Source organism: Euprymna scolopes, chromosome 16 (assembly GCF_053919585.1).
Source record: "Euprymna scolopes isolate OS-2025 chromosome 16, ASM5391958v1, whole genome shotgun sequence".
NCBI classification, from domain to species: Eukaryota; Metazoa; Mollusca; class Cephalopoda; order Sepiida; family Sepiolidae; genus Euprymna; species Euprymna scolopes.
In genome coordinates, this window is record NC_136497.1 from 72,293,044 (window position 1) to 72,312,818 (window position 19,775).

The following is a 19,775-nucleotide window of genomic DNA, read 5'->3' on the forward strand; positions in this document are numbered from 1 at the left end:
TTTTATTTTTACAGCGGAAAAACGTTCTTATGACAGCGCGTTGAAGGTTAACATCTTGGAATTTTTTAACATGCCACGGGGAGATAACTCAATTTAAAGAGCTGACACTCCCTCTCTCTTTAATACTAGCTTTGCTTCCTAAAAATTGAACCTTTTGCTCGGTATCATAACAAATTGTTTTTTCGCTGTTAAAAAAAAAACTACTTAGTGAAATTTATTTTCGGAGAACTTCATTCCATAAAGGATATGTACAATTTAAACTTTTTTTTCGATATTTTCATTTTTAAACTGTACAAGTACCAAATATTATATCAAGCAAGATGGCTTCCAGTAGAAGACAAAACTAAGGCAAGGTAAATAAATAAAAGATGATATATTAAAACCAAAAACAACTCGGGTCCACCTTGCTTCATTTAACTCTTACTACAAAAAAAAAAATATTCATCTCATTTTTTATCTGAAAAAATAATCTCCATTCAAATAAATTCATGGGAAACTGCTAAGTAAACAATTTGAAAGAGAAAATTTTAAAATAAACCAAAATTCTGTTTTTTTTTGGTTTTTTTTTTTTGTTTTTTTTTAAATTTTCATTTTTCTTCCCCTACCTCTCAAAACCCAAAACGAAATTAATGTCTACAAATATAAGAATATAAAGCAACGTTGGTACATTTAAACATTTTCATATGAGCAAAAAACAAGAAAAACATTACATTGAGATGAAGAGAAAAAAAATGTAATGATTGATATAGATCCTAAGATTAAATATTTAATGATATTCAATCAATAGATTATTAATAAGCCGATGGACATGATGAAAAAGAAAAAAAAAAGATTAGTGATTAACAGAAATCACTTTTTCTTTAGCTTGATCCATCGCGACGAAGCTGATTCCAAAAGTAAAGCCTCCGATTTTTTATTTATTTATTTTTTTTTTGAAGAGCTACGAAGGTGGGAAGGGTACCAGTAAAAGGAGCAGCCTTTTATGCTGCAAAATTTATTTTTCTACAGGCATCACCATTTCCAATGCACTTTTGCCAAGAATTCAGTGATGTATCTCTGCTTCTGACACACATCCATGACAGGATGCTTTTTTTTTTTTTTTTCTTTTTTAGAGTCTCACACCATCAATATCTACAACAGAGAGATGAAACTAAGGTCATGAAGGTATAAGATCAGTCCCGTAACAATGCAATTTGCAATTCCCTTTGATCTATTCAGGCAGAATAAAAAAAATAGGAAACATTAATATTGGAACATATAAAAGAGGGGGCATTGTCTATGTAAGTGAGTAGAATTTGGATCTTGGGTTTATTTTCAGCAGCCCTGTAACTCACGCTTCCCCCCTTTTTTTTTTTTTTTTACATAGGCATCACCACGTTATCAAGGCCAAGAGGCCACTCAAGGATAAGGGTTAAAGAGTGTACAGTAGAAATTGGACAATATAGTAATCATTAGTAATGAAAATTTGGTAAATTTGATAACTTATATGGAACGGCTCATCAAGAACTTATTTACGTTAGACTTGAACACAACCATATTGTAGTCAGCTGGAAAGCAGGAAAACGGAAGACAATTCCACAGGCGTGCAGTTCTAAGAAAGAAGCTTTGTTCATGGAATCTACGTTTAGGTTTAGGCACAGATAAAGAGTGGGGGGAATTATTGATAGTGTTTACAGCTAGACGAGTGTTTCTTGTGAAAGTTTGGCGAGGGGGGACCATAGATTGAAGCTCAGTCGAACACTTTCCATGAAAATAACGATACATCAGAGACAAACTCGCAACATATCTTCTGTGAGATAGAGGTTGCAAGGAAGAGAAAAGGACATCTCCTACGAGGCTACTTGGTCCTTTAGTCCGCATGTTCCATGAGAGATATTTCTGACAAAAACCATTTAAGTATGATGTAATTATAGCAAACTATTTTCATAATTCTGTAAGAGTTTATGTTTAAAGATCATAGTCAGAAAAATGTGAAAAAAAATTTGAGTTTACGAACTAAAAATGGTTTTATGTAGATTTTATTAACTATTATTAATTTATATTATTATTAATAAATATAAAATCATTTCAAGTGGAAATTTTGAGTTTCGATTTTAGATAAACACGACATCAGGTCAAATTCGGTGGTCATTTTGTTTTGATTTAGCCTATTCACATAATGCTAACACATTTCAAGCATGTTTTTTTTTTCTCAATGTAACATGCATAATACCAAATGAATTTTAAATGGAAATAATGATTCATTTAGAAATATATATAAAAAAATAACAAAACCATTTGTTGTCTATACAAATTTTTGTTGCATGTTTCTAACTGTGAACTTATCAGGTGTAATCTAGCATTTCTATAAGCTGGTTTATCCAGCATTCAGTCGGACGAGTTCTAGCTTGAAAATGTAGATCGAATAAATGCATCTTATTTTCGATACATACAAAGATGCGCCATTGGTTAGTCTGTTAAATTTGAAATAGTATGTTGCTAAGCATACAAAGTGAACAGGCTGATTTAAGAGTAGTCTCCCTTATTTTATTTTCAGTTTGATTGAATCATCTTCTACCATCAAATGTAGATATTAATTCAGACAAAGCAAGAACAGTGAATATCTTAAAGGTCTTTATATATAAAAAAAAAAAAAAATTCTAGCAGCATTAAAGAATTCTCGTTATTGATATCTGTAGCTTGAAGTTCACATTTGTCTAGACACTTATATTGATCACCCCAAAGTGTTGCTAAATATAAATTAAAAAAAGGGGGGGGGAAGAAAATGCTCTCTGAATCCATATCAACAAGCAAAGATGTTATACATCTTTGCTTCATAAAAATGTGTATTTAAACATCTAGCCTCATAAGATACCATGCAGAGAACCGATCGTTTTACAAATTTCAAACAAAAACATGCAGCAATCAAATCAGAGGATAGTGTATTTTTTTTTTTATTTATTTTTTTTTTTTTCACTTATGACGAGAGCATATGAGGAATGTTCAAGTTATAAATCTTACTGCAGGTGCAACACCTATTTTCCAACATGTTTTAATTAGAATAAAATTATAAGAAACCCGACTCTCAGCAGACGGCGGCTAGGGATTTTTTTTTCCTGGGAGCCCCCAAAATCCACAGAGATTAGAGCATTCCTGTTTTGATCCAGTCCCTATTGATTTTGCAGTGAGAGTTTAGTTCTGTGCAATTCTAGGAGGTCAAACACCTGAAGCAGTGTGAGAGAACTAATCAGCTCCTTCATCCAGCAGGCAACAGATGGATTTGTTTTCAGTGCATTTGCTGGTGATAGTCTCATTTTTGAGATATCTTATTTTGCTGAAGTTTACCGCTAGTTATACCTCCACAAATAAATTCACGTTACAACTTTAGAGTAAACCCTGGCCTATTTCTAACAATACTTACATTCAATACTTTTTAAAAGTTCCTAGTAGTAATTCTTGGTAGTCTAGCGACATAGTACATGGCTAATAAGAAAGGTGAGGGTCTTGAGTTGTTATTAAGGTATAGTACAGACCATCTGAATGGTTAATCTGGCAAGGCTCTGGAATTAAGAATGCTGCAAAATCTGTGTTTTGTCTATGTATACAAATTATAGTTTTTAATCTTCTGAAGAAAGTACATCTTATAAATTGAATATGATATTGATGCATCACAAATAAAAGATAAGAATTTTAAATAATTTTCCCAAGTTTATTTAAATGTTTTTTTTTTTTTTTGTTTTTTTTTTTAAGCAAAAAAATTAACTTCTAATTTGAAAAACCTAATGCGAAATAAATAGTGTCACCAGATCAGGCAGTCTGAAGATATTGCCCTCCCGATCTAAAAATGGACCAAACATTGATGTCATTTTTTTTTTTTTACATTTTCCTTTACGGCATTAAATTATGTTCTGCAAAGTTAAAAACAAAAACAATTTTTTCTACCAAACAAACAAAACCAAACACCATAAATAAATATTTAAAATGGATAAAAAAAAGACTTGAAGCATAAAAACTTTTTATCAAAAATGATAGAATCTAGCATTAAATAACTCCCAAAAAGGTTGATATGCCGTAAAAAAAACCCCCCGCAAACCCAATCAAATATACCTACATGTATACAACGGTTAGTAGCTTGTAGAGATAGGCTACTAAAACAATGAAGTCAATACACTTCCGTATTACATGAAAATGTCATTGCTCATTAAAATATATCAATACAACATGGACTGAATCTATTCTGATAATATGCAAAACATGAAACGAAGTTGAAATAAAATAAAAGGACATTTTTGATAGAAACAGTTCATAACTGACTTTGGGTGAAAAGTAATTTTAATGACCAGAATTGGAGAAATGCATGGTGAAACTATCTCTTTATGCATTCTTTTTAATGAAGCATTGTCTCTACTTACATCCAGATTAAAATGCATGTAAGATTGAAAAAAAAAAAAAAAGATGATGCACTTATTAAACATGAATGATAGAAAAGACTAATTTATTATGTCTTTAATATTTGTTATAAAAAAATAGAAATATTTGTATGACTTCTTTGATGAATATTGAAAAAATGTATTTATTTAGAAAAGAATAAAAGCATAAATAATTTTAAGAGGGCAGTAATTACATTCAATACACCTTTAAACTATATATAATATCCAATACACTTTACAGCTATATATATATATATATATACATACATATATTATATCCAATACACTTTACAGCTATATATATATATATATATATATATATATATATATATATATATATATATATATACATACATACATATATTATATCCAATACACTTTACAGCTATATATATATATATATATATATATATACATATACATACATACATACATATATTATATCCAATACACTTTACAGCTATATATATATATATATATATATATATATATATATATATATATTCTATTCAATACACTTTATATATATATATATTCACTACACCTATCAACAAAATATTTAAAAGAAAAATAAACAAAGTCTTGTTTCTTTTATCTGGAAATTTATTAAAACAGATTTAAAAAAATTAAATGTATCATTAACCAGTTAGATATTTTTCTAATAAAGTGATATATTTTTTTATACATAACTGAAAAATCAGATTTAGGACAAAGATTTGATTCGATGAATAAAAAAAGTAAAGATTAGTTTTTGTTTTTTATATATATAAAAATATATTTTTGGAACTATAAATCACCTAATTTGCATATCAATATTTTTTCAAGCAATATTAAAAAAAATGCAGAGGTTCAGCTAAGATGGTTAAAAAAAAAAGCTATCTTAAAAAAAAAAAGTTAAGTCAAATTGGTAAAATTTAATCAACTTTCTTAACTGATAAAAATTGACTAGTTTTTAGTGATTTTGTTTTCTCTAATGAATATACATTCATTTATTGTAAGAAAATATAAAATGTTTAAATTCATAATAGGCTAAGACCCAACAGTATGCTGATTGTCATTTTTAGTACTTTTTAAATAGGACGTTTGTAAAAGTTAAATTAATTTAAGATTTTATTTAATAATTATAACAATTTAATAAAATAAAAAAAAAATCTAATCAAATATAAAAGTTTAACAAAATATAAAAATTTACCAAATATGAAAATTTAATTTAACTGAATATAATTGCTTAAAATAAGTTTCATTTTTTTAACAGTCAAGTAAAAAAGTTATCGGGCCTGATAAATGTATTACATAAAGAATATAAATATAAATTTTCCTTTGAGCATTTCATTTTTCTAACAAAATAATGCAGGATGACATAATACTAGGTGTACTTTTAATCTAAGAGCATTTTTACCAAGCATAATACAATCTATTTTAATAAAAACAAGCCAGATCTAATTCTGCACAACAAATCCAGTACATCTAAACTGGTAACCTGTAAGCAAAAATCAATCATGATCACCTATGGTAAACTTATCCGCATCGACCGAAATAAATCTGACGATTTAGAGTAATTCTTCGATGGTTATAAAAATATTATCACATGATTGACACATGCAAAAAGCAATTAACAAAAATTTGAAAGAATTTCACAAAAAAAGGGGGGGGAAGGGGGGGAAGTTGGGGGGAAACTGTGCACTAATATTAAAGGATAATTTTTTGCCTTCTTCAAAAAGTTAAAAAAAAAAAAAAAAGTCTATTAAAAAATTTTGTGATCTCTATTTTAATCTCATTGCAATTTTACCGAATATACTAAAAACAAAGATTTTAGCCATTCATAAACGATGAAAAGAAACAAGTAGTGAAAATGACAGGGGTAACCGACTAAATCCACACACTGCAAGCTTAGAACCTGTATAAGCTTACTTATCAGTGAAAAATTCATAGAATACAAAAAAAAAAGGGACCTAACTATATACGCTGTAAACAAACAAGGGACATTACCCTGAATCGTAAAACAAAACTGATCATCAGATTTTAACTATGTAACCGTTTCAGAAATTTAAAAATTATTAACTTCATGGCTCTTTACAGTACTTATCAAAATACCACCTCTCTCATATATATATATAATATTTCACATGTATTTATTTGATATCATCGTCTCCCGACACCTAACCGAAACGTACCAAGACACTTATGAATGAATATATATATACAGATGCACAAGTACACAGTCTACTTTGTGATATCAATAATTAATACTGAAAGCATACAACACCTACATATCATAAATAGGAAATTGTTTTATTATATATAATATGGCGACAGATGGTAGGACTCCTTGATCAAATTATAACTAGTGCAATCAAACAATTCTGAAATTAAAATCTAGTGCAGGACCGTGAATTAAGACATAATATATATGTGCACACAATTTTAAAGATTAAAATAAGAACATACAGATAAAATTCTTAAACATTTCATCAAACATATCTCCTCAAAATGTCCTTCAAAATCCATTCTCTTTACTCTTATTTCTTTCAATTAATTATCAAAATTTTTGACACTAGTATTATTTTAACTTGATTAGAAAACACGTCCACAACTCCCTGGTCAAATATATTTTAATATATCTTACTATTTCATATATATATATACACACACACACACACACACACATAAATAAATATGTATTTTTGGTAAAATATGTCTTCCAAATATATTTCACTGTGTATACCAATCCTTTTTGCTTATCTCAATATAAAAGAATAACAGTATAGTTACATATATATATATATATATATATATATATATATATATATATATGTGTGTGTATATATATATATATATATATGTGTGTGTGTGTGTATATATATATATATATATATATAAAATAGTGCTCAATGCTGAGTAGAGCTTTGTAGTAGTAATAGTATAAAAATGCAGTTTTAATGGCATTGATATTTTCATACTACTACTACTAGGTGGAAGATTTTAATTTGTTTTAAATCTTTCTTGCCAATAAATATCCGGTGCAAGAGGAGAGATATTAAGATAATTTTTTCTATATTTAGAAATCCCATTAATTATTTTGACGGTCTCAACACTCCCTCTCATTCTCCTTTCTTTTTCATAAAAAAAAAAAAAACAATCCGTCAGAAAATATTAAAATCTTTCACTCTAGAAGTTGGTGAAGTTCATTTCATTAGTGTTTAAAAAAAAAAAAAAAAAAAAAAAAAAAAAAGGGGTTCTCCAAAGAGAACTAAACTAAATTCACATAAGAGGTGTAGAGGAGACAAACCAAACATTTTACTAAAGATGGATCCAAAGCGGACAAATCAATGATTTTAGTCGCTCCCTGTTTACTTGCCTCCCCACAAAGGCAGGGTATGGTACATGGCGAGATTTTCATGTAGGGAACATCCAGATCTCCAAAAAGTGGCACTTTGGATTGGGAACAAAATATGCCTAAATTTAAAAACATTATTCACTCATTTTTGACTGAGGACAGAAAATATGAACTATAGTATCAAAACATACACTTTGCTCTCAACCAGAAATCTTGCCCACCCTATTTAAACACAATTTTAATTCATTAGAAAGCTTAAGTAACACCTTTAATATAAAGTTATTAAAACCGACATGAATGCTAACAAAACCAAAACATGTCCAGGTAAGATTTCAACAAAACGAGGAAGACATTATATTTTACTGAACAACAAAGCAAACAAAAGTGAATTCGAATTATTCAAACTACTATAGACATCTTGGATGCTATAGTCACACAGTTTCAGTTTGGTGTGAACTCTGACCTCAGGTGCTTTTTTAACATTTGGGAACTTGAGCAAAGATACATAGGTAGGAAGATGCAATGGTCGAAACATTGTAAAATATATTAAATGGAAACAGTAATCCACATTATTGATCCTCATCTTTCATTGTGAAATAATTAATGCAAAACAATACTTTATATTTTCCATCGTTAATGGAATAGTAATACGGTTCTGTTCTGTCTTGACAGACTCTGAATACGCACTGAAGGATGCCTATGTGTGAAATTATCGCGGCAAGAGTTGGACAATCTCTAACCACACCTTTTCTGAGTTGGCACTGTTTTAATTCCGGTTGCAAATATATATATATATATATATATATATATATATATTCAAGACCACTGGAAACAATGCAGAAATAAGCTTAGAGCATATACAGCCTCTAGCATTCCAAAATAGTCACCCATCTGGTACTGGCCAGGCTCATCATTGCTTAGCTTTGGTGATTAAGTGATAACCGGTGTGTCAATGTAATTGTGCTGTGTTTTTTTTAAGTAGAATAGCAATAAGCACAATTCTATAGCAAGATAAAAAAAATTATGTTTTATTAAATAGATAAATAAAAATCTTATGTTTGTCAGTAAAAACAAAAATAAGAAGTAAAACTTCCTACAAAATCATGACGGCTTATCTATGGTCTTAATCTTTTAGATCAAGATGTTTTAATAGATACAAAAAATTACTAAAATACTAAAACAGAACCAATTTGTTGTAGCTTAATCGTTTTGGAGATATTGTCTTAAAAATTTAAGGGAAATAAGTAAAATATATTTAGATCATAAGCCTTAGTAAACACAAGGAAAGGGAAAACGGGGGGAAAAAATAGATAAAGAATCTAAATTTTGTACAAAGAAATGTAATTTAAAAAATATTTTCGAAAAGTCTAATAAACGGAAACGTTTCGAAATTAAGAAATAAGATCATTCTTATTGTTTCTTAAGTGTAAAGAATATATATTGTTTTTAATAATAAGTTTAAAAAGATTTGGTTTTGATATTTGCAAAAAATCAGCAAACTGATTTTATTGTTTGACTTGCAAAATTTCGGTATTGACATTAGTTTTTAGATTCTATTTTAGAATTGGGTACTCACAGAAGGGACCATGTGAAAAATGCCAACATCCTAAAGTGAAAATGAAACAATAGCTCCAACAGAATTGAAACACGTCAGACAATTCAGGCATTGGTGTCCATAACCCAAAAGAAATGCTGCAGAATATTTGTAAAATATCAAATTAAAAATTTGATTTGGAGAAAATTGATGAACTGAATTAAAAAGAAAACTAAAACAAATATAGTATTTTTGGTTTAGTTTATCAATTTATTTAAATATCTTAGTAAAAAACAAAAAAAAAAAACAAATTAGAATTTGATTAAAAAAAAGTCCAATTTTAAGTTAAAACAATAAAATCTCATCCGATATTTATATTCGACAATTATTATACATACTAACAAGGCACCCGGCATTGCCTAGTCATAAAATACGCTTAAATATGATATTTTGATTAATGCAGATTTCGTATTTATTATTATACTGAACCCAATATATAGTAAAAATTTTAAAAGTTAAAAAAAAAATTACTTGTGTGCCACAACTGAAAATCGAAATCAAAACATTTAGCTATTTATTTTTTCATCTGCTGTTAATGATTGAGCTCTGAAGACATATTTGCTGCAAAGCTAAAAATTAAAACCTGAACCAATAGCTACTACGTTACGCATGCATATTCGTAATGTTGTAATTCGACCTTCCCCTGGCGAATTTCTTTTTAAATCCTCACACTTTTTTACTGATTTCCCCTGGCTAAAACCCAAATATAAAGTTTCATGTCTGTAGACTAAAAACTGACATGAGTTTGGTAGGCAAAATTTAATATATATATATATATATATATATATATATATATATATATATATACAGACACACACACACATGCAGATAATTAGATGTAATAGTTAACTAAATATTATCCTATAAAAAAAAAACGAAAAACCTAATAGGTAATTAATTAAAGTAAATGCTTAAAAGAATATGAAAATTAGCTAGATCTTTTGCTAGTGACTGCCGTTTCACGATTCATATAACAAAGTTCTATTTTCTTTTTAAATAAATAGAAAAACAGGGGTTTTTTTCATACGAATATCAATACACACAAAAAATTTATAGGAGTATAGATATCTGATGTCCTACGTTCAAATCTAGACAATTATGATCAAGTTTTGAAACTAATAAAATTTTAAAAACTAATAATGTAAAAATTTTTTAAACTAAGCTACTATAACCCTGTAGAAGTGAGCATTTCAATTTGAATATCACTTATTCAAAATAACCGAAATGAAATACTTTTTCTTCAGCTGTTAAACTCTAAATACCATAATTATAATTAAACAAGAAAAAATATAAATAAATTACAAGATATTGATAAAATATGAATAAAACGTGAAAATATTACAACCTCGTGCAACAGATTTCTTAAAATACTTTGTATTTGTATAAACTAAGAATGAAAATGTCCAAGTTTTAAATATGGTTAAAAATAAATTTATAAAGATTGATAATGAGCACGAGAAAATAGTATGTAACAAATCGAATTATATTTGATCTAGACGGTTTTTATTGGGTGATTATAAAAAAAAGGATATTCAAAGAGTTAAATAATAAAATTACATTTAAATGAAATTTATTTTTAAAAATAATTTTATGAACTTTGCGAAAATTTAGCCATATAAACAAAAACTACTAAGTTAACTATTATTAAAATGTATCTGAAGTTGTCTACTTCATTAGAAATTATATTTCTAGCAATAAAAAAAAAGAATTGAAATACAGTCAACCAATTTAAAAACATTAAATTTAAATATTTTCAATTGACAACCTTAACTAAAAGCCTTACATTTGAATAATTGAAAAAATGTACTTCAAAAATTAAGATTTAAAATAATATAATTTATCAAATTCTTTTTTTTTTCTAAATACTACAGAAATTATTTAAAGTAAAATTTAAAAGAATCTTTTTAGCATGAAAAAATTAATAAAATCTGAAAACTATTAAAGCACACATACCAGGATAGGATCTAATATAAAACTATTTATCTCCTTATTGTTCAATATATATATATATATATATATATATATATATATATATATATATATATATATATACACACATACACACACACACACACACACACTAGAAGGCTGCCCGACATTGCTCAGTTGTAAAATACACTTAAATATGATATTTTGATTAATGCAGATTACGTATTTATTATTATATTGGACCCAATATATAGTAATGATTTAAAAAGTTTAGAAAAAAAAAAAATGCCTCACGCACCAGCACCGAGAATTGAAACCAAAACGTTTAGCTTATGATTAACTTTTTTAACATTAATGCCTGAGTAATGAAGATATGTTTGCTGCAAGGCAAAAAATTAAAAAAAGAACTAATAGCTATTACGTTACATATGCATAGTCGTAATGCCGCCATTCGACCTCCACCTGGCAAATTCCATCTTTTTTTTTAATTTTCCCACTTTTGCAAAGATTTTCCCAGGCAAAAACCTAAATATAAAGTTTTGCATGGGTTCGAATACCCTATATATTAAGTTTCATGTCTGTAGACTAAAACCTGACAGGGGGATTTAGTCGGTAAATTTTTTTTCAACAAATATATATACACGTACATAAATCTATATATAGAAAGAGGTTTGTGTTTACTATAACCTTTTTACAGAAGTATAAATCATGTAGAATGGAAGCATTAATATAATTACAGGTAATAGTTAACTAAAAGATGATCATCCCATAAGAAAACCGAAAAAACTAATAGGAAATTAATTGAAATAAATGTTTAAAAGAAAATGCAAATTAGCTAGATCTTTTACAGATGAATGCAATTCCATGACCCATATATAACAAAGTTGTATTTTCTTTTTAAATAAACAGAACAATGGGCTTTTCATATGAATACACACACAAAAAAAAAAAATTTATCAGTGTATGCGTGTGTACATATATAAACAATTTTTTATGGTAAGCAACTGATGATCCCTACAAAGAAGGATTACATTAAATTCTTGGAAGGAAACTAAATGACAAGAAATTAATTGACTTACAAACAAAAGAGTTTTCCAACAAAGGACTTGGCATTCAAGTTTTATATCATATAGTTTTAAAAGTTATAAAACATTTAAGATTATATATAAATATACACAGGAGTCCATGTTATTTGATTATATACAGGTGTAGTGTATTTTGTTACTAATTGCTAATGCCGTATCCCGGGGGTTCTACTGTATGTGTGAAAAGTTCAAAGACGTGTGTGTGTGTGTGTGTATATATATATGAGAGAAAGAATAAAAACAATAGCATATATCTTAGCTTGAATAGGTTTGCTAAAAACTAAAACGTGTGAAAATTATTATATTCATTAAAAAATTCAGATGAAATGAAGTTCACTAGTTAACCAAAGCATTAATCCATCTTTCCAACTCTGGGCACAAACATGGCAATTTCGAAAATGACTAAAAAAACAAAACTATCTGAATGATTGAATCAGAAAATAAAATTGAAAATGCAGTCTAAACACAGGCATTACATTTTTTAATAAAACAAAAAAATTATTTCAAAACTATACATTCTTATACAAAAAAAAAAAAAATCAAAGCCTTTTAAAAAGTTCTCTTTTGGTGGAGGAGAAATCCTTCACGACTGAGACAATTTTTATTTTTGTACCTTTTCTCCACGTTAAAAAACGACCCTGGTGTCTCACTCTGTCCCGGTGGGAGGCATAGTAAATAGGTACTTTAATTGGGGTGGGGGGGGGTATTTGTAAAGCTTAAAATAAAATGAAAATGAACTAAAATGTCGTTTAAAATTGATATAATTTATGCAATTTTTACAAAGAAATGGATAAACCTAGAAACAATGGAAAACTATATATGTTCAAGTATATGTTGTGCTCTATATGATGGTATATTTTGAAGAATTTGATCCATGCATTTGTGTTATATATTAAGTATAGTAGAACACCGGGATCAGGTTACGATGTTAAATACAATGTTTTTCCGGTCCCTGATTACGGTAATTGCCTCGCCTTACGGTGTTATGTTATTTAATAATAGACATTTGTATTAAATACGGCACTGTATTTTGTTACTAATTTTTAATGCCGTATCCCGGGGTTCTACTTATATTATTTAAAGTTGAAATGGAGTTGTTGAATAAAATAATACATACTCAAAGACCATAGAAAAAGAGTCTTATCTCACCACGAGGTTAGAGCAAGACATTAATGTTTTGTGTGCTTAAAAAAAAAAAAGAAAAAAAAAAGGGGGGCACTCTGGATTGGGGCAAAAACTTACATTCGCTTTAGTCTGGAAGGATTTCTTCAAACATCAAAGACAGAAATGATGAAGTGTAGAATGAGAACAGGTACTACACTTTTCTCTCAACAGTTGTTTCCATAAAAAAAAAAAAATAACTGGACCAAACAGTGTGAATATCAAGGAGGGTGATTTGTTAATATTCTATAATTAAAAATACATACATCTTTATGGTCTATCTGATGAAATATTTTAGAATGTTTTTTTTTCATGTGAGTCACCTCAGATGACGACAAAAAAAAAAGCACTTGCGCATAAGACTTAATGAAATTAATACATTTATAGTTGACTGATAATGAATATCATAAGATAATTGAAAATTATCACATACCACCCTTTACAAGTAACTACTGTTAGCAATTGTGTACCCTTTGTCAGAAACATTGTTGATGGTATACAGGAACTAAAGAAAAAAGTGAGGGTTATAATGCTGCTGAAAATAAAGGCAGTGTCCCCTCTCTCTCTTTCACACACACACACACACACACACACACACACACACACACACACACACACACACAGTAAGGTATGAAAGTATATGTTAATTAAGATAAACACTCATCCACGTATGTGTAACCTAGTTGCCATATATTTTCATAACCTAACTAATCACATATTAAGCACTGTTAAAGTAAATACTGAAATTTGATGTATCAAATATTATATTTCTTCATAATATAATATGTGCATACATGAAATATATATATATATATATATATATATATATATGCACATCAAATGTTATAAGGGAATATATTTTATGTATCTATTTTCAGTATCTAATCAACAGCGCTCTATATGCAAGTAGAGCTAGATAGTAAGTTTTTATATATTTACACGTACATATATTTATATATCTATACATATACACATAAATATATACACACACATAGGTATGTGTGTGTATATATATATATATATATATAAGCGATTACTCTCATTGCGTTTTGGCTGTGATCAGATCAAGACTATTAGTTATGTTGTTGTTTATAAAATCAAACTAATTAAACAGTTAAGGTGCATATGTTAGCCAATTAAACTTTCATTATTCAATACTTTAACAAGAATATTAATGATTTTTAAAAAATCTTTTGTATCAAATATATAAAATTTCAATCATTTTAATTAGTTTTCACCATTGTTTAAATCCATTAATATCACTATCAAGATTTTATCTATTCTATATACTTACTTGTGTGTGTACTACCTAGCTCTAGTGTTGAGATGATTAATCAGAATCAGAATTGGGAATCAGAAAAATTTGAACTTTTGGGAGTATCAGAATCCGTATCGGAAAAAATGCATGCCTTTTTTCCGATACCAAAGGCGATTCCTTTTTTTTTTTTTTTTTTTAATAAACAAGATTTTTCACTACTGGCCGTACAAATAAAATAAATATTTATTGATTTAAGCTTCCATTAAAACTAAAATCAATAGATCAGCCCTCACAAGTGTATTTTAGGTTTAAGAAAATAGCTGCACATTTAACATGTGTCTTTACGGTAATCAGGAAAAAAATAATTTTACAGTTAAATATTTAAAGATTTATATGGAATCAGAAATTGTATTGAAATCAGGAATTTAGTACCAGATCAGTAATTGTATCGGAATCAGAAAAAAATATTGGAATTATCCCCTCACTATATATATATATATATATATGAGAGATCTGAATATTTATATTATGTGAGATTATTATTATGTTTTACGGTTGACGTGAGATTAAGGCAAAAAAGTTCCCACAGAGGCATACCAAATAAATGTAATATATCCAAGCTATTTTAATTTCATCCTTTAGAGAAAATTTATTTCATCAGAAATAATGCACACAAAAAAATGTTACTTAATTATGTCTACTATCAGTGGAAAAAAATTCATTTTAGGCTTCACAAAAGTATGCAAGCATTCCAACTATCAAACAGAGTTGCAAGAGAGAAATGTTCTGTAATCTAATGGTTATAAATAAAAAGCTCAGAAAAATTATATTTCTAATATATGTGAATTTTTCTGGGTTTTTTTTTTTAAATACTGATAAGGATCTTGTTCTGATGCAAGCGATTGTTAGTTTTGAGGAATTATTTCTGCTTACCGGTAATAACAAGATGGACGCATGTACTTTAATATTAGGTTAGTGCAAAAATAATGTTTTATGAAAATCAAAGTTGAACGTCAAAAAACATTATTTTTGCAGCAACCTAATAACAAAAACGAACTGGCTCCCTTTGCCATTTTAGCCAATCATTTCGCGTGAAACTAAATTGGAGAAATGAGCATTTTACAAAATTGAAAATGTTTTTCATTAAAGTTATATATATTAAATATACATAAAAATACTTTGGATAAAGGATGGATGATCTCCGAATTATTAAAAAATAGAATCAAATGTATAAGTTACATATTTTTATAGTCTTCTTAGAGTATTTTTTCATTTAAATGTGAAGAAATTAACTTTTCATAAATAAATTTGGTGTGTGTGTGTGTATATATATATATATATATATATATCTCTAATATGTGTATATACATATATCAAAAAAGTTATTGATAGTGGTACAAGACTATCAGTACATAGGTAATCAAAACGAAGGCGATTAATATAATTTATTTTGTTGTATATTTGATCTCTCTCTACAAGCGTGCCTGCAGTCGATGTGAAAAAACCCCTTCATAGAATCTTCATTTGTGAAATACTGCTACTTATAATATAAAAGACATTTGTATGTACATGCATGTTCATTCCATATGGACTCCAAAACAACTAGGCAGATTTTTTAAACTTTCACACAAATATACTTTATGCGTCTTAGAGTGTTCTTAGATACGTTTTATATCAGAATGCATCCAATAAGTATTGATAATCGAAAAAAATCAAATTAAAGAAGGAACAGTTAGATTTTGACCAAAGTTAACCCCCTTATACAGCCTAACATCACGAATGCATTTGAGAAGAGCTCAGGGTATAAAATCTACAATATGTTCTTTGATATCACAGGAGTGCATTCGAAATGAATGTTTCTATTTAGAGCACAATTGAGCTATGATACTTAACTTCTTCATTTAAAACTTTAATTCCAGTCATTATATAAAAATTTTATGAAATCAACTGTAGATTTTCTACAGTGCAATATAAACTACAATGTATTATGGACTAAATCGCTATGAGGAAGCATGTAGAATTTCCTCCAGGTGCACCACAGTGGGTCCCCTGACTAGAGCAGGCAATCAATCAATTTGGTTGAAAAATGGGCAATTTCACTAATTCCGATAACGATAAATGAAACATTTGTTGATTCTCCTTCAATCTTGGGCAACGTCGAGTCTCCCTGCTATTATTAAATAACGATTATTAGTTGTTTACCTATTGTTTGCCAATTCTTATTTGCTAAATACAGTTTTCATAAACAGAACAAACATTTTAAAGTTTTTAGTCATTATAATGATTTAAATGTTTTTTTCTCTTTTTTATATAAAAATAATTGTCATCAACTAAAAACACTTTGAATAAAATATCTGCTGTCAAAAATTATAATAAAAGCAAAGAGTAAATTCTTAAAACTGATAAGTCAACAGGATGACAGAATTCGATTTTGGAGCAATTCATTTTCAAATGGGTAAAGTTAGATTTATTATATTTATTTATTGGTTATTAATATTGGTATAAATTATGGGAGAAAAAGAAATGGACAACTAGCTGACAAGTTTTGGAGCTAAAAATCATACAAAATAGATGTGTAGGGTCAGAGTAATGAATGGAAAAATTATTCTTGTTTTAATAAAAATTTCAACTATCAAAATCTCAGGAGCGGGGAAAGTTTAAAAGTTCAATATTGCACACAAAAGTTGACATTTGATGAGCATTTTTTTTTTTTTGCTTAATTTTTCGGTTCTTCTCTTCACATTTAGAGATGTACATTAAAATAAGTGCAAAGAGAGTTAAGTCAACAAGATGACAGAATTCGATTTTGGAACAATTCATTTTCAAATGGGTAAAGTCTAGATTATTTTTTTTTACATTTGTGACAGCAGTTCAATTATTTGACATTTTAATTATCCATTTTCAGTTTTTGTAATATTTTTTTTTTTTACTAGAAATTAACATTGTTTTTTTTTTTTAATTATTTCATTAGAAGTAAAGCAACAATTCAGAACATTTCAACTGTTACAAATAAAAGTTTTTAAAAATCGGATAATTTACTATTCAACAATTCTAGAAAAAAATATTCTTGATTACATGTGATGCATATTAATGAAGTCAATCATTTCCCAACATTTATGAAAACATAATTTAAATATAGCTTTTTTTAATGAAGACAATTGATTAAACATTTATTATATAAGTGAATTGAAATTATGCTGTTGCATGATATAAGATGAATGTTTCAGTGAATGATAAAAAAAATAACTAATCAAACTTAAATATGGTCAAAATATGAAATTATAGCGTTAAAAAAAAAAAAAGGATAAAAACATTTTCAATACCAAAAACTATTTCATGTTTCTACAGCAATTAAAAATTAATATACAGTATATATTCGTACACTCAATGGATGCCCTATTATAAGTAGAGAAATAAAGCAGAGCTGTAGTACAGGATTAAATAACTATTTTATTTACATACCATATAATTGTACTTTAATGGTATATTACATTTATATATATTAGCAGGTGCTCTTCTCATTGCCTGCAAAGCTGGGACGTATACTGTAATTTTGCTCCAAGCCCCGCTGTTTTAATCTTTTTTTTTAATAATTATATTTTATAATAATGTAAAGATATTGTCTTGTCGATGTTATTGTAAAAAAAAATAACTAGTACCAAATTGATATCATTATTAAATCTCTTGGAAATTTTCTCCTTAAACTATTTAATCTTGGTATAGGTCTTTGTTTTTAATTACATCCCAGGTAAGTGATAATTGGAATCATTAACCTGATCTTTATTTAATAATTTGGAATTTGGAATATATTGATTTCCTTATATATATATATATATATATATATATAGGGGATGGAATACTGTTGCCATATCTGGGCAGGAGCTGCTAAAAACAGCCTATCCTGCCTTGACAGAGTACTAAATAGACTTTGTGGCTTAGTGGGTGATGCCCTTTTCTCTACCCTGCAACCTCTCTCCCACAAAAGAGACGTTGCGAGCCTATCCTTGTTTTATCGTTATTTCCATGGCAGGTGCTCGTCTGAACTCCAATCTCTGGTCCCCCCCCCCTCGCCAATCTTTCACGAAAAACACGCGTCTAGCTGAATCCACTGTCAAAAGTTTCCCCCACTCTTTATCTGTGCCTAAATCAAAACGCGGATTCCATGAACAAAGCTTCTTTCTTAGAACTGCACGCCTGTGGAACTGTTCCGTCTGCCTGCTTCCCACCGGACTACAACTTGGATGTGTTCAAGTCCAACGTTAACAAATTCCTAATGAACCGCCCCCTTAAGTAAACACTTCATCAAATCTCCACACTAACGTAATGTACTTGCAATAACCCTTATCCCTGAGTGGCTTCCGGGCCTTGATAAGTGGTGATCAATGTGTAATATATATATATATATATATTCAACTTTATACTAAAATTAAAATCGTGCAGTATAATAGAATTTGATTAAATCATATGCGACTTCTTAAACATAATAAATGTTAAATTAATTAAAAAATGAAAAGAAATACACATCTTTTTTTTTCTTGAAATGTGGACACCTTTATAAACGGTGACTTACTTTGTAAAAAAAAAAAAAAAAAAAAAAAATGCAGCTGGAAAACCCACCGATCAGCTGGTAAGTTACTAACTACAAAAACAACATTATTCTTAAAAACCTGCGTTATTGTAATTGATATACCAAACATTAAAGGAGGCAAGGAGTGGAAAGAAGAAAAAAAAAATGGAATTTTTAACAGAACTAAACAGAAAAGCATATTCAAATATAGAATCTGCTCATACAACGAACGATAAAACATCTTAACGGTTTCATTTTACAAGTTTTACAATCGTTGTCAATATTTTGAACCGAATTGTCACATAAAACTATATTTTGAAACTATACACAGATCTAATTAAAAATTAATAAATGAAAACGAGTTTTTAGTTTTATAAAAATAGCAAAGTAAACGATACGAATAAAAGAAAAGATCTGAATAATTTAGGGCAAGAA

General features: G+C 28.1%; 1 protein-coding gene across 7 annotated transcripts in view; it reads right to left on the minus strand.

The window, feature by feature from the left end:
* Positions 1–19,775, minus strand: part of LOC145296011 (uncharacterized) — a 476,859-nt gene that overhangs the window by 36,693 nt on the left and 420,391 nt on the right. The gene's annotated exons all lie outside the window — the stretch shown is intronic.